The sequence below is a fragment of the Globicephala melas genome, chromosome 10 (assembly GCF_963455315.2).
Source record: "Globicephala melas chromosome 10, mGloMel1.2, whole genome shotgun sequence".
Classification (NCBI taxonomy): Eukaryota; Metazoa; Chordata; class Mammalia; order Artiodactyla; family Delphinidae; genus Globicephala; species Globicephala melas.
The window spans coordinates 11,043,658-11,059,885 of NC_083323.1; positions in this window are offsets into that span (position 1 = coordinate 11,043,658).

The following is a 16,228-nucleotide window of genomic DNA, read 5'->3' on the forward strand; positions in this document are numbered from 1 at the left end:
GAAGTCACAGTGTTAACGGTCCTTGAAGAATTGCACTTCTGCGTGTAGCTAGTACAGGAATATAAGTGAAAAGTGAAAATACTCGGGAAAGGGGATATTACACCAAAACCTGAGATGAATTACCATATTTTAGTATATATTATCACCCTTCTGCTACTATACATATGATGTAAATAGCACCATGACAGTCCCAGTGAGACCATATAGGGTCAAAGGAGGAACTAAGGATGTAAGCCTTGACGTCTGCCCAAAATTGAGGAAGAAGCTTGTCTTCTCCTCTCCCCACTTTTTCTTTGATTATAAAAATGTAGCCCTCTTTGTTCTTGGGGCTGTGCTCCCTTGCCTGCCCGCTTGTATCTCTCATAAGCATCCTGTGCTAATAAACTCACTCTTTGTCTATCACTTTGCCTCACACTGAATTCTTTCTGCATCGAGACAAAAGAACCTGAGCTTCAGTAAGTCCTGAGACCAGGTGAGAGGTTTCAATTAAAAGACAGTGGGTTCGAGTCCCCTCCTAAGTCAGGGATTGTGGGTTCAAGTCCCAATCTGAGGTGCAGCTGGGTTCGAGTCCCATCCGAAGGAGTGTGGTTTCAACGCCATCCCTGTGGACAAAATACCAGAACATCTCCCTGACCCTCCATGCCTGTGCTGCAACGTGGAGGCTCATAGCATGGGATTTGGGGTCAGAAAACCTAGATTCAAATCCTAATGCTGCCACTTATTATTCAGGGGATCTAGAATAATTCACTTAATTTCCCTATAGTTCAGTTTTCTCATCCATGAAATGGGGATATTATGTCTCTCGCACACAGTTGCTATGAGGATGAAAGAGATAATGGGTACCAAGCATTTAGCTGGTGCAGGGGAAATTCGTGATGCCTACTTGTGTGTACAGTGGGTTACCTCCTAATAATAATAAAAAGGGAGAAGCCTGCATCTGTTTGGAATTGCGGTTGCCCAGACACAGAATATCTCTTGAAGGAATCATAAGACGCTAATGACATTGGTTGTCTTTGGGGAGGAAACTGGGTGCTTGGGACAGCAGAGGAGTAAGACTATACTGTTTAACTTTTGATACCTTCCAAATTTTGAAGCATGTAAATGTATTTACTACTTTAAAAGTAAATTTAAATTAAAAAATTTTTCAACATTCTATTATGAAAAATTTCAAATGTACAGAGAAATTGAAGGAATTCTACTGGATACCAGGTACCCACTGCAGAGAATTACTCTTAGCATTTTGTTAGACTAGCCTTATCTCATATATTTTAATTTTTTAAATAAAAATTAATCAATCCCTAAGGTCTAAGAAAGTCACTTTACTTATTAGAGTCTTGATTTTCTCTCTGAAAAATGAGATGCATGGAGTATTCTTCTCCCTGTTTTTCACTATACCAGGGCTAATCCGAGTGGTAGAGCTGTTGACCATCTTGCCCATAAAGTGTAAGCACCTGTTGGGGTGGCTTCCTGGTTTAAAACAGTTCCCTCTCCTTGAGAACAGCCCCCTGTCACACATGAAATTAGATGGGGCCATGTGACTAGCTTTGGCCAATGAAATGTAACAGGAAGTAAGGCATGTCCTTCTAAGGGAAAGAACTTAAGAGCCAATGTGCTGTACTCCATGCCTGTGTTCACCTGATGTGCCAACCAATCAGAGGCCATGCTCCAGATGGTGCCGCCACAGGATTCTGAAATCTCCCTCAGTCTGGATTGTTGAGTTGCTACAAGGAGATCAGCTGTCCTGGAAAGTTTTCTGGACCCTCAGCAGTCCATATACCCTTTGGACTGAATTCCATCTGAAGTATGTTCAGTTCAAAAATACATTCTAAGGATGAACTGTGCCTAATGTTCTGGGTTTTGCCCTCTGCAAACACTTTCCCTTGCTGTTCATTCAGTCATTCATTCATTGAAAGCAATGTTGATAGAAAGTCAAACGTACGCCACGTTCTAGGCTGGATCCCAGGGATACGGCAATGCATATGATACGCTTGTGGCCCTCAGTGAGCTCACAATCTAATTTGGGCAGCAAACATGTAAACAATAACAACAACAATAAGAAAAAGAATAGCTGATACTTAGTGAACATTTTCTATGTGCCAGGCACTGTGCTAAGCAATTTACATGCACTATATTACTTAGTTCTAACAGCAACCCTATGAAGAAGTACCTTAGTCAGTGCTTCAGTTATCTACTGCTGTGCAACAAGATACACCAAAACACAGCAGCTTAATACAACAATCATTTTATCATCGCTCCAAATACCATAACCTGAACAGGGCTAGATTGGGTGATTCATCAGGTCTCGCCTGTGATCACTCACATGGCTGCATTCAGCTGGTAGGTTGACAGGGGGCTGGACTCAGCTAGGACACCGGGAAGCTGAGCTTCTAACTCTCTGTGTGGCATCTGGACCTCTCCCTCTTCATGTGGCATCTCCAGAAGGTCTCTCCTGAACTTACAGGACAGCTCAGGCCTCCCAGGAGCACAGAAGCCGTCAGGCCTTCTTCAGGCTTAGGCCCAAGTACTGGCACAACATCATTTCCATCCTGTTCCATTGATTAAAGCAACTTGCAAGCCCTGCCCATAGTCAAGAGGACTTAACAACACAAGGGCATGAATACTAAAAAGCATGGCTCATCAGGAACCACCAATCATAGTCAGAATTCTCTCTGGTGTAAGGTGTAAGCAAACTTGACACTTGCTAACTTAAGTTTCAAAGGAAAGGTGTGGGGAAGGATTTATTGGCTTTTGTAATTGGAAGCCCAGGAGTTTATCTATCTTCAGGAATGGCTGGATCAAGGGGCTCATATGATACAATCAGTGTTTCATCTTTCTCTCCATTTCTTAGATAGATTCTTTCTATGTGGTGGGTAAGATAGCTGCCCACCTCTCTAGAACCACATTCTACTTGCTTAGCAATCCCTGAGTGAAGAGACAATCTCTTCCTATTTTCTTATAGAAAGTTCCAGACAGGCGTGGATTAGCTTGTTTGGAGCCACTTGCCTATCTTTAAGCCAGTCACTGTGACCAGGAGATGGAGCCATCTTTTTTTTTTTTTTTTTGCGGTACGCGGGCTTTGCACTATTGTGGCCTCTCCCGTTGCGGAGCACAGCCTCCAGATGCGCAGGCTCAGCGGCCATGGCTCACGGGCCCAGCCGCTCCGCGGCATGTGGGATCTTCCCGGACCGGGGCACGAACCCGTGTCCCCTGCATCGGCAGGCAGACTCTCAACCACTGCACCACCAGGGAAGCCCGTAGCCCTCTTTTTGTCCAGGTCTGGAACACCTGCCCACCACTGTAGCCCTATCAAACCACATGGGATGGCTACTTTACTTTAAAATAGAGACAAAGGAAGAGAGAAAGAAAGGCTCTGTTATCAGAAAGTCACGTGATGCTGGGAAGACAGGTGGTACGTACGAGCATCCTCATTTTACGGGTCAAGAATCTGATGGTCAAAAATAGTGAAGGTATTTGCTCGAGTTTGCCCAAGTTCACAAAGCTAGAAGACGGTATAGCCAAGACAGAAAACTGGGTCTTGTGGGTGCCAAAGTTCCTGTACTCAATGGTCAAATTATACAATGGTGTTTGCAAACAAACGACCATGAGACAGTGTGATGTGAGCAATGGTAAAGAACCGGCCATGGTACAGAGATAATGGAGCAGAGCTGGGCAACGGTGGGGTGATGAGATGAGTCAGGGGAGGACTCCTCAGAGGAGGTGGTGCTTAAGCTGGGTCCTTAAGGAGGGTCACTCCAGGACAAGGGATCAGCATGTTCAAATGTGCCTCGGGAACCTGCAAGATTTTGGAAGAGTGGAGGGATAAAGATTCCCAGCTGAGGGATAAGGATCTCTGGGTTCAAGGATTTGTATGGTCTGAGAATTTATCTCTGAATCCAGCCTGGTTTATAAACTGAAAAAAATAATACATCCATATCACAATTCGTCAAATGTATTTTAAAGTATTACTGAATTCATGGCAGCTTTTTTTGGTAGATGTTTTCTCAACTAAAAGTAGAACTATTACCATGCTTGGTTCAGGAATTATTTTGACATTGTAAAGGAGGTTTATACTGAAAAAGAGACATTGATTCTCAAATGAGTGTTACAAAAGGGTCACTTCTAAAAATGAGGCAGAGGAGGGCAGCAGGACCTGCTCAAGGGTTTTCAATGTTATCCCAAAGTCAGGGGTGAGGGGTGGGCTGGAGGGTTTTAGGCAGTGGAATGGTCGATTCAGAGTGTGTGGAGGGTGGTTGGAGGGGCTGATTCTGCAGACAGAGGCGCATATAGAGGCTGCTGCTGGTGAGTGTCAGTTTATAGGATGAAGAGCACAGGCTCTGGAGCCAGACTGCCTAGGTTCAAATCCCAGCTTTTTACTTATCTGCTGTGTGGCTTTGGGCAAGATACTTAGCCTCTCTGATGCCCTAGTTTTTCCATCTGTAAAATGGGAATGCTGATAGCTTTAGAGGATAGAGGAGCTGAAAAATGCAAAGTGGCTGGAATTACACCCAGGGTTAACACCACGTAGGAATATTATCACCTCTTATGTGTGTATATATTTATATGGACATTTACTACTATGGTCCAAGAAAGTCTTTGCAGTGGCCTGAACTGTAGGGCATAGAGAGCTGGTGAAGAAATAGTTGGAGGCACATACATATTTACATGTATCTACAGAGTTACACGTATCTACTTCTATTTCAAATAGCATATAGTTATATTGATATATCTATCTATACTGTAAATGTATACTCTTTGAGGGCAGAAATATATTCCTAGGTGTTTTGCTCCCCCTGCTAGGGACCCACTGACTGATTTCCCATCATGGAGAGAAAGGTTCTGGGGTCTGTCTTTAATGCAGAGAACGTGGACCTGGAGAAGGACACAGAAGACTCCTTTCGGCCCAGGATGGGCAGTGAGTCTGCAGACCTCTGAGGGAGCTTCACAGGAGACAGGTGAGGATGGAGCCAGGCTGGAATCTCTTGTTTCCTCAGAGATCAAGAGTACAGGAGAACGGGGAGCAGACCTGGAGGGCAGCCGTGGGACGAGTGACCGTGCTCTGGGGCAGGGTTGGCTCCTGGGACATTTCTGCCCCTCCGCACTCCCCCCTCAGCACTTCCTGGGCTCAGAGGGGACTGGGGAGTCCCATCACTGCCTTTACAGCTCACAGGCTTTCCTCCGTGGGAAAAGGGGCAGCACACTTCCCCCATTAGCCAGAGGAGGAAATGGAGGTCCGGAGAGGCAAGTGGTTCCATTCCATGTGAGAGGGAACGGAGGGAACAACCCTGATGAGCCCGTGCGAACTGGGGCCTTAATGTAGCATCTCAGCAATCTGCTGAAGTGGGTGGATGGTGCCCATTTGACAGGCGGTGAAACCAAGCTCAAGCGGTTAGCGTAGTTCCTTGAGTTCTCAGGCAGCCTAGAATTTGCAGTACCTTTCCTTCCATCATAATGAGCAGGGAGGGAAGTGAGAGGAGGGCATTCAGGGATCAGCCCACGTGTTTGATTCGTCCTACTGACGTTTCTTTGTCATGTGTGGATCTAAGACTTTAACTGAACTCTTGCCCTCGAGTTTGGAGTCTCTAGGGGGCTGCTTGCTGTAGCCCCGTCAGCCTGGAGAGTGGGGCCCCCCTCCCGCCTTCTCCAAGGTCACTTAACTGTGGGCCTTGACTTTCACTCGCCCTGGAGGACAGTTCTGGTCATGGCCCTCCCCTCTCCCTCTCACCCTCCAGAAGTGGAGGGGCCTTAGCCCACACCTGTGGTCTGAGGGAATTCAAGTGGGGGCATCACTTCCTGCCTCTGGCCCTTAACTGCTCACCCCTCAGCCTGCAACACCAGGTACCAGCTGTGCCAACAAGAATGGAACTCTCCTAAAGCTCTAATTTGAAAAGATGCACACACCCCAGTGTTCACAGCAGCACTATGTACAATAACCAAGACGTGGAAGCAACCTAAGTGTCCGTCAGCGGATGACTGGGTAAAGCACATGTGATATATACACACACACACATACATACATATACACATACACACACAATGGACTATTACTCAGCCATAAAAAGAATGAAATAATGCCATTTGCAGCAATGTGGATGGACCTAGAGACTGTCATACTGAATGAAGTAAGTCAGAGAAAGACAAATATCATATGATTTCACGTATATGTGGAATCTAAAATATGATACAAATGAACTTATTTACAAAACAGAAACAGACTCACAGACACAGAAAACAAACTTATGGTTTCCAAAGGGGAAAGGGATGAGGGAGGGATAAATTAGGAGTTTGGGATTAACAGATACAAACTCCTATACATAAAATAGATAAACAACAAGGTCCCACTGTATTGTATGGGGAACTATATTCAATATCTTGTAATAAACTACAATGGAAAAGATTTGAATTTCTCTAATAATTAGTGACGTTGAGCATCTTTTCATGTGCTTTTTAGCCATCTGTATGTCTCCTTTGGAGAAATGTCTATTTAGATCAAAATGTCATTTTTTGATTGGGTTGTTTGTTTTTTTGATTTTGATATTGATATTTGTATATTTTGGAGATCAATCCCTTGTTGGTTGCTTCATCTGCAAATATTTTCTCCCATTCTGAGGGTTTTCTTTTTGTTTTGTTTACGGTTTCCTTTGCTGTGAAAATGAATATGAAAAAAAAAAAATATATATATATATATACATATATATGTATATCTGAATCACTTTGGTGTATACCAGAAACATACAACACAACATCGTAAATTAATTATACTTCAATTTTTTTAAAAAGCAAAAAAAGAAAGAAAGACTCTCTCCTCTCTTGCTTATCTGAAAATCATTTTAAGAATTTGGGTAGGAATTTGAAGTTCCTGAAAGTTCACTGCTGAAGAATCTGTTCAGAACCCAGCAAAGAGTTGAGTATATTTCTATTTCTGGTGCAAGACATCATTCTTCCATCTCACAGTGATGCTACACAAGCAAGGCAACCTGGTGGTACCTCTGCGCACGTGCAGCTATCGAGTGCATGACCCATTCCTATGGCCACTCTCTGCATTAGGTCTTCCCATTGGTGTGACACTCTAGGGAAGTCCTCTCATGAGTCCCCATTTGCACAACCAGAAATGGAGGCTCAGAGAGGGTGACTCTCTGGCCACATCACACAGGAAGAGCTGGCAGCTCAAGCTAATACTATCCTTTCCTGTCCCAGGGCAATGGTAGCAGGCATCGCTGTCCCCAGACACTCACCCCCGGGACTCACCTCCTCGCTGCCCCAGCTCGACCCTCCTGCACCACTGCAGCCCTCCCTCGTGGACACCAGGCTGCCCATTCTATGGTCCGTCTGGTCAGGGAGATAGTCTGACAATATTCGGAAATAGCTGAAACTAAGGGAAAAGCAATACAATAATAATGGAGAAGGAGAAGGAGTTGGACAAGAAAAAGGAAAAGATAAAAGTCTCTCAGGGAATGAGATCATATAATCAAGACACCTTGGCACCGTCCTATAGGGAAAATATCAACTTCATTCTCCAGATGGGAAACTGATGTTCCTAAAGGTTAAGCAATTTGCCCCAAGGTCACACAGCTAATAAGTCGGCCAAGCCAGGCTTTGAACCCAGGTCGATGTGGCACGAAGATCTACATGGTTTCCTTTGCATTCTGCCGCTAAAAGGTCCCTGACCTCAGCAGGGACCAGACAGGGTGGGAGCAGGCAAGTCAGTGGATAATTGCTCCACAGGAACTGTCCTAGTAAACGCAGGGAGCATGAACATGGCGTGTAATCAGAGGGCAGAGGGGAGCAATCAAGGAGGGCTTCTGGAAAGCGGTGACGCCTGAATTAAGTCGTGAGGGATGAGTGGCTGCTGTCATGGGCCTGCAGGAGGGAGAGGGTGAGGAAACATCCAGAGAGGGAGCACGGTGTCAGGCCTGGCCATTCCTACAAGCCGTTGTTATGGTGGCCTAGGAAATCCTTCAAAGCAAACGGAGGGCAGTGTCTCCGATGAGTGTGAACCACCATGACTACACCTGTGAAACCAGCTGTCGTGTTTGTCATCTGCAAATTCACTAAAAATCTTGTGAAAAACATGTTTTTAATTGAGGTGACAGTCATACAACAGAAAGCTCCCCATTTTAAAGTGAATCATTCAGTGACATTTCATGCCTTCACAGTATTGTGTGACCGCTACCTATATCTAGTTCCCAAACCTCTTCATCAACCATAATAAAATCCTTTATCCATTAAGCAGTTACCCTCTATTCTCACCTCTCCCAGTCCCTGGCCACCACCGACCCACTTTCTGTCCCTATGGATTTTATTCTTGATTTTATCTCATATAAATGGAATGGTGCAGTACGTGGCCTTTTGTAACTGGCTTCTTTCACTGAGCGTGTTCTCAAGGTTTCATTTGATAATTTATGTCTTTTCCAGTTAAGAAGGAGAGAACAGAGCACGGATCGTGGTCTAAATATGACCCAGCGTCTCCAGCCCCTGCCTGGACCCTCTCCCTCCACATCTCTCCTTCCTCTTCCCTTCGGCATGTCCTACCCTCCTTCAGGAGCCAGAAGGCGATCCACAGGCCTGGGTGTGTGTCCTCACTCTGCTGTGTCCCTTGACGTGTTCCATTGCCTCTGAGCCTCAGGCTTCCCATCTGTAAAATGAGATGGTTGACACAACAACGTAACACACGTAACACAACTGAACTTTACACTTTGAAGTGGTTAAGATGGTGGATGTTATGTATTTTTTAATCACAATTCTTAAAAAAGCAATACAAGGAAAGAACTTTAAAAATGAGATGGTTGAATTGATCAATTGATGGCTAAAAGCCACCCAGTCCTATAGCACAATAAGGCCAAGGACTCATGATTGAGAGGCGTGGAAAAGAAAGGCTGGCCAAGGAGACAAAGGAAGGAAAGGAAATGTCCAGTCAAGGAAGAGAGAGAGAGGGAGGGAAGGAGGAGGGGATATGGAGAGAGGGGGGATGGGGAGACAGACGGGGGAGATAGTAAGAGAGGAGAGACAGGGGAGAGGAGGGAGAGGGGAGAGAAGGAAGGAGAAAGGAAGGAGAGGAAGGGGGAGAGGGAGAGAGGAGATGTACAGGGGGAAGGGGGGAGGGGAAGAGGGCTGTCCTGCAGTCTTTCTCTGCCTTGCTTTGCCCATGTGTTTATTTCCAGATTCTCAGTTATTGTCAGTCACTGTCACTCTCCGAACTCCAGTCCGATCTCTCATACAATCTGTGGATTAGTCTACAGTACTGGAGCAAGATGGGAACCACAGGGTTTTCAAATAGATTCAGCTTCTGTGATTTACGATATCTTTTCAATAGAATTTGACCCAGAACCAGAATGAAAGCAATATAGAGCAGATAAGAAAAAGCGATGATTCAACCATGTCCTTAAAACACGTTGGTCGTGTCACCAAGGGCTTTCCCACTAGGGGCCAACATCAGGCCTCCCCCCATTGGCTGAAGGGACACCAAGATGTGTAGGAGGCACCAAATATTCCAGATTTGCTTAGTCTGGTTTCAAATATCCAGTTCCCTGTTCCCCAAAGCACCCTCTCTTATCAGAATATGAACTACAATTTTTGGCCTATAAGTGAGAACCCCATGAATATGAGGCTTGAACCCCAAGGGAAGGCTGCAGTTCCTGAACGACTAATTATACACCAGCAGGTGCCCCTGAAGTACAGGTGAATAAGTGGATTTAGATGGCTTTATAAGTAGCAATCCAAGAATGTTTTAGAGAACAGCAACTGTCCACACATAGCCCGAAATAAAAACATCAGTTTGAATTATTCTCCTTGGAGGCCCTCCTGGAGAAGCTGGATGCTGGTGTTTGTGCCTCAGACTCCCAGCTGAAACGGCAGCTGGAAGCACAGAGAGAACAAGTGGAATAATGGGGCCATTACCAAGGTAGTGATAGAGGTCAATGCAGGGGCTAGGAGTGGCATATGGTCAGGGGGGAGAAACCAAGGAGGGCTTCCAGTAAGTGGTGGCATCCAAGCTGAGTCACCAAGGGTGATTGGCAGGTGGATGACCTGGCAGGAATGGGAAGGCAAAAAGGCCTCCAGAAATGATAACAGTGGCTGTACTTGGGTAGCAATGGATATGGGTGACTCCCCCACCCTAGCCCCTCTATTTTCCATTGTTTCTATAAAGAGTATATATCGCTTTTATAATAAAAACATTTTTTAAGAAAGTAAAGGTAACCATTTCAAAAGACTTGGAGAGTTTTCATGAGAACGTGGTCCATGTCTTGGTGGTGGAAACGGAGACCCCTTCCCTCTTGCACCCCTTCCAGCAGCCCCTCTCTGTTGCTGGCGTAATAGTTTGCTGGGGCTGCCACAACAAAGGATCCCAGGCTGAGGGACTTAGACAACAGACATTCATCTCCTCACAGTCGTGGAGGCTACAAGTTCAAGATCGAGGTGTCAGCAGGGTTGTTCCTCTTGAGGTCTCTCGCTTTGGCTTGCAGACGGCCATCTTCTCCCTGCGTCTTCACATGGTCTTCCCTCTGTGTGTCCGTGTCCCAATTTCCTTTTCCTATTAGAACGGCAGTCACAGTGGATTAGGGCCCACCCTAGTGTCCTCATGTTAGTTACCTCTATAAAGACCCTATCTCCAAAAACAGTCACAGTGTGAGGTCCTAGAGGTTAGGACTTCAACAGATGAATTTTCGGAGGACACAATTCAGTCCATAACACTGAGGTACAGATAAATAGTTCAAGATGAGTCTTTTGTTTTCCCCCATCGCTGTGGGAGAGTTCAGAACGTTAGTATTTACTTGATTTTTATGCAAGGATGCTTGATGCTGGAGAGGATGCATGTGGGTTGGTAGAGCTCCTGGGGCCACCTGTGGGGAAGTACCAGGCACCACCGTCCATCCCAAGAGCCAGTTAAGAGCACACCGGATGGGAGTCCTGGAAAAACACATGGAAATTTATCACCCTTCTCCTGTGGGTGCGCCTGCGTGCACGCATGAGTGTGCGCACACACACACAGACCACATAAACAAACACACAAACGCACACATCACATACACACAGAAACACACAACCTCTTTCAATGATCATTCTAACTCTTCGTTATGGGATGTGGGTTGTTTTGGTGATGGGAACCAGGACAGATGCAGGTAGAAATGGATTGAGGAAGAGATGATAATGTGAGAAAAGCTGCTGCCTTTAGAACCTAGGATGGCTTTATCCATCTGAGCTGGGCTCAAGACAGGGTGTTGTCCGTTCCCCTGATGTCAGCAGGTGTCTGGGAGCCAAGAGAGCCCTTAAACACTCTGCAGACCAACCTCTCTCTGCTTGTCCACACACATCCCCCAGCACGATCCAAGAAGGGAGAGTTCCAGGTGCTGCCCAATTTCTACCAGATTTTCTGACTTTCACAGTCATGACCTTGGGGTGTCCTGCTCCCCTTTATAACTCCAGCTTCACAGGGACCAAACCCTTCCCTGATTTTCTCTGAGCACCACTGAGATGGGATGGAATTTTCAAGGGAGGGACACAAACTCAGGTGGCCAAGAGCCCTAATCACCTGGGTTTACAGACCCCCAACCCTGGCTTACTTGTCAGAGTCCTAGCTCCATCTAGGATCACCCTGGCTCTCAGAACCCACTCTCAGCCCCTTGCACTTTTCACATCCTCCACCTTTCCTTCTCCCTTGTCGGTAGCTCCTGACTTCCCCAGCAAGGACACTGAGTCCAGCCTCAGAGACCTTCCTGGGAAAGCCAGGGTTGGCACTCCCTGGTTCCCCGTGTTTCCATTCACAAAGCCACTCTAGGGTCCTCTCAGTGGGAGGACTGGGTCAAGGGTAAATTCCTCACAATGATAATGACCCTGATTATCATTTCTGCATCCTCCAAAGCCCTTACTCAGAGAGGGTCTCGTTTAGTATTCAACACAGCTTCCTCTTCAGCTCCATTTTACAGATGAAGAAACTGAGGCCCAGAGAGGCGAAGCGACTGGCTCAAGGTCACACAGTGGGTAAGTGGCAGGGACCCAGGGCTGTCTATCTGCATGCCTTTAGCACCTTTGGGACTCTCTACCCCTTGGCCTCTTTCTCAGTGGTGAAATTGTACTTAAAAACAGGTGAAAGGCGGGAGGGGAAACAAGGCCACACGCTCAAGATCTGGCTCTCAGGAATGGGGCCAAGATTCCTTCGAGTTAATACACATCATCTCACAGGGCTGACCTCATAAATATCATTAGATCCTGCAGCCTCCACCCAGCCTGCCAGGGCCCTGGACGTGAGGAACTCTGTATCCTGTTCCCAGCCACAGCACGTGGAAATAGTGTGAGCTAATGAAATATCACCAGCGAAGCTAAAAGCTGAATGCTCGTCTCCTGGCAGATGGCAGCTAGGAGACTGCTGACCCACACACACTGGCCTCTTTCCCTCCACCAACTGGGAGGCCAGAGCGGGCTTTAGGAAGAACACTGGACAGGGGTAGAGGCAGACACACCAGGCTCTGGTCTCTGCATGCTGTGTGACCTTGAGCAAGTGACTTGACCTCTCTGAACTTAAGCTTTTTCATCTATAAAAAGAAGATAATGGGATCGATTTCAGTAATATATACATGGAAGTGTTCAGCTGAAGGCCAGACACAGTTTGGGGACCAAGGGGATGGAAGAGGCGAGGTCAGGGTGGGGATGTGACATCCATCTATCTACCCAGCCCACCTCATCACTGTTCAGAGTAAGAAACCCTGAAGCTAGAAGAAAATTCCACTGGGCACTGCTGCTGCCTTTAAGTAGAGGCCCAAGGGGGTGGGAGTAGCTGCCTGTCAGGCCTCATAAGGATCAGGATGGGGTTGGAGATTTCAAGTTCAGAAAGGCCACTTTGGGCCCCAGAGTGACTCATTCTTGAGAAGTTCGGATGTATTCTGTCATCAAACTCACCAAGGACTTAGGGCATAAACCTCCTTAGTGCCTGGCATGCTTGGGCATCCCCCGACCCCAGAGACTAGCTCAGTGAATAGTTCATGGCTCTGACCACCCAGAATCCCTTACCTCCTCCCCACACAGTTCCTATGGTGTGGCGCCTTGAAGGCGCCTTGCAGCCCAGGTCTGTGCAATCCTTGTAATTGATAGTGACCAGTTTAGGGGTGGTATATGACCAAACCAAGCTAATCACAGCCAGTGAAACTCAACTCTGGGAATTTTGATCAAGATCTTAGGGCACTGGACTCCCTTTTCCCCACAGGACTTGGACCTGAAAGTTTATAGCACTGCAGCGGAGGGCAGTGCTGTAATCCTCAGGGGACAGCCAGTCTGAGAAGGTGGCCAGTGCAGCACAAGACAATGCTGAGAAATAGAGAGAAACGGCATTCTCGTGGCAGCCGAGGTCTGGATCAAGCCATACCTGAGCCTTCCTGGCCTTATCAGTCACATGAGTCAATAAATACCCCTTTTGCCTTTTTTTGGCATAGAATTTTTCTTTCTGCTCTGTGACCTTAGGCAAGTCACCTAACCTCTCTGAGCCTTGTTCCCTCATTAGTAAAATCCTGAAGGCAGTGCCTACCTTGTAAGGAGCGTTACAAGGACAAAAGCATGATGCAGTGTGTACCGCATAGTACTCAACAAATGAGTGTGATTATTTCCCCAGATCCTAGCCAGGGATCTTCCTCTAGGGCTCATCAGATGCTGCATTCCCGCCCCCCAGAGCTCAGCTGTGCCTGTGACTTGACCTCCCTGATGACCACCAAAGCTCTGTGTCCAGCCCGACCTCTCTCCAGAGGTCAGAGCTCCTGGGCACGTCCACCAGAATGTCCTCCAGGCGTCCCAAACCCAGCACAAGGTTCTGGCTGGTTCACTACTCTCTGTGTGATGTGGGTCTGTCACCTTGGTCTTGGTTTCTCCACCTATAACATGAGAAGGTTGTAGTAGATCATTACAGAGGTTCTCCCAGCCCTAACATCCTAGGACTCTCATCTGTCATGTATCATCCCCCCAGCTTGACACCACTTCCTCCCCAGACTTACCAGCTTCAAAAGCAGTGCCACCATTCTCCAATGAACCCCAGGTTGAAAACTTAGAGTCAGCTTGGTCTTGTCCATCTTGTTAATCACAGTCCCCAAGTCTGGGAGAGTCTCCTCAGAGATGCTACCCTATCTCTACAGCCCTCCCTGATGCCACTACCACCACCTTAGTCCAGATCCCTAGTCCTACACATCCGGTCCAGCACTGGCTTCCCCGTCCAGTCCCCTCCCTGCTCCTTCCATCCTTGGAGTCAATCAGTGGCCAATGGAGGACCGGGGCAGCTTCCCTCCCAATCCACCTCTGCGTGGAGGCTGGGCCTCCTAATGTCACTGTCAGGAACTAGACTGCCCTACTGACAACGTCAGTGCCTGGAGATTCTTTTTTTTTTTTTTTTTTTTTTGCGCTACGCGGGCCTCTCACTGTTGTGGCCTCTCCCGTTGCGGAGCAACAGGCTCTGGACGCGCAGGCTCAGCAGCCGTGGCTCACGGGCCCAGCCGCTCCGCGGCACGTGGGATCCTCCCGGACCGGGGCACGAACCCGCGTCCCCTGCATCGGCAGGAGGACTCTCAACCATCGCACCACCAGGGAAGCCCTGAAGATTCTTTTTAAGGCTGGGGACGAGAAGAGGAAGTTTTCACGGTGTTCATAGTAGATACTCAGTAAATATGTGTTAAATTCATTCATTCCCTCACGCTCTCCAAAACACACCCCTTGGATGGTCATCTCCAATCCAAGACAGATCAGCCCAGAGACCCAGTGTCATGAAAGCTGTGGCCATTCTCTTCACAAAAGAGCTCTTGCACGTGACTTTGGGAATATAGTTTCAGACGGTTCTTAGTCCCGCAGTCCATCCATAGAGCCAAGTTTACCCCTGTTTGAGCTCATTTTACAGGTGGAGAGAGTGAGATGCAAAGAGAGGAAGGAATTTGTTAGAGAACATGCAGACCATGTGTTTCTGGGAGGCACTAGGTCATCTTAGGAAAATGCTGGGTCCACTCGCAGCTCCGGGTCCATATCTTTGAGTAGTCAATCACGGAACCCCTAACATCTCTGTTTCCTCACCCACGAAAGAGGGACCAGGCCTGCACTGCAAGGCTGTAGTTAGAAGATGGTGTAGGAATAGGAACCTAGCCCAGCCCCGTGCATGGAAGACAATTCCTGTTCCATCCTTCTGCTTGCTTTCTCTCTTCCTTTCCTTGTAGGCTTTTGGAGGCTGGAGATGTTACTGCCATCTCGAGTGGTCACAGAAGCCTTCGTGGAAGAGGAGAGCCCTGCCTGAGCCTCAATTTTGGGTGCTGGAGGGAGTCAGGGACCAAGGGTTATTAATAGGCCTGGCTCGAGGGGCCCAGGGAGGGCGAATGTGATACAGACACCCAGCACCGTGGCTGGGGAGTACCTGACACCGGAAGGGGAGGGGGCCGGGGGCAGAGGGGAGTACCACGTCCCAAAATAGCCGGAGCAGAAGCTTATATAGGTGGCCGTCCTACCACTAGGCTCACTTCCTGACGGGACCTCCCACTGGACCAGCCCTTCAGCGCAGGTTCCAGCCCTCCACCGCCACCCGAGGTGAGTGGCAGCTACTGGGGTTGCGGGGGATGGAGGTATGCAGCAGGGAGGAGGCCAGCTGGAAGGGACAGCCACACGTCCCCTTCCCCCAGTAACACAGGCTGGGGTGGGGGTGGATGTTGTGAGGCGGGCAGCTGTGGAGTCTAGGGCTGAGAGTACGGATCCTGGGAGTTAGGAGTTAGGATCCATCCTAACTCCTGGTGTGACCCGAAGCAAATCCCTCCCCCTGGCTAAGTCTCGGGTTCCCCACCTATAGAACGAGAGGGGTGGAGGCAGACATCTGTGGGTTCAGGTGAGGAGGCCCCTGCCTGGGCAGAGGAGGCAGGAGGAAGGGGTAGGAGGGCTGATGGGCTGACCTGATGGCATCATCTGATGTTCTGTCTGGGTGGACTTCAGCCCAGAGAGGGTGTCAAGTTGATAGGAAGCTTCTGCAGCAGGGAGAGATGGAGGAAGGAGGGAGAAGGATGGGGCCTCTGTTGCTGTTCCAGTCTCTGCCACAGGGGTCAGTGTCTGGGGACTCTGCAGGAGCCGGTCTCTGGCTCAGACATGTGGGACTTGACTAGGCTGGGTCCTGAGCACAGGAGGAGCTCCATGGAGGGGGGCACTGAACTTGAAGTTAGTACATCCGGGCCTCTCTGAGCCACTGCCTTGCTATGTGTTTTTAGGCCATTCACTGACTCTCTCTGGCCTC